This window comes from Diaphorina citri, unplaced genomic scaffold (genome assembly GCF_000475195.1).
Source record: "Diaphorina citri unplaced genomic scaffold, Diaci psyllid genome assembly version 1.1 scaffold450, whole genome shotgun sequence".
Classification (NCBI taxonomy): Eukaryota; Metazoa; Arthropoda; class Insecta; order Hemiptera; family Psyllidae; genus Diaphorina; species Diaphorina citri.
In genome coordinates, this window is record NW_007377885.1 from 47,776 (window position 1) to 48,615 (window position 840).

Consider the following 840-nt stretch of genomic DNA (forward strand, 5'->3'; position numbering starts at 1 on the left):
TTTTGTATTGAATTCTCTGATGATGATATTGACTCCAAAGTTTGTCCTCTGTAAATTGAAGTGCAACAAAACAAGAGGAAACGTCAACACAACGCAACCGAAATTGAACCAAAACTCAAAGAAATTGAGAAGAGATCCGTACAAGTAGTGAGGAGCTCAGAGGATGAGGAAGCTGTGAAAACATTCAAGACCAATGATGCTGTATTAAACAACATTTTAAAGGGTCAAAAAAAATACAGATAGGGGAAATTCTCCACTTTCCACACCTTTCAATTGACAATACCAGAAGAGAGAAAAGTACCAGGCTCACATTCTAATATAGCCAAGGACTAAATTAGAAGAAGAAAAGTCCAAACGTTAAAATCACCTAGGACGCGCAAGGAAATTACCTTGAAAGATTTTCTAGATTGACTTAATGAAGATCAAGAAACAGTAAAAGGAGAAGGGAGATGAAATACCAGGACGACGATGATGAGGGTTGAAATGCTCTAATGATGTAGGAGTGTTATTGTGAGGGAAGGAGAGGAAAACTCAAGAAGATGACATTTTAGTAAAAAAGAAAAAAGTACGAAAATTGCGATAAATTCAAAACACAATGCGAGGGACTCTGAGCCTATCAAGTGAAGAGGTAGAAATAGATTCAACATAACACATTCTGACAGTAGGCAAAAGTAAGGACACACTAATAAAAACTGTCGATAAAAATGTAGAAGATGCTGTAAGATTTCGAAAAAATCCACAACAAAAAAGAAATGGAGAGGAAGATGAAGATAAACATCAGAAACAAGGAACTTAATGGAAAAATGAGAAAAATAGTATTACTGAAGGCAATGAAAAGTC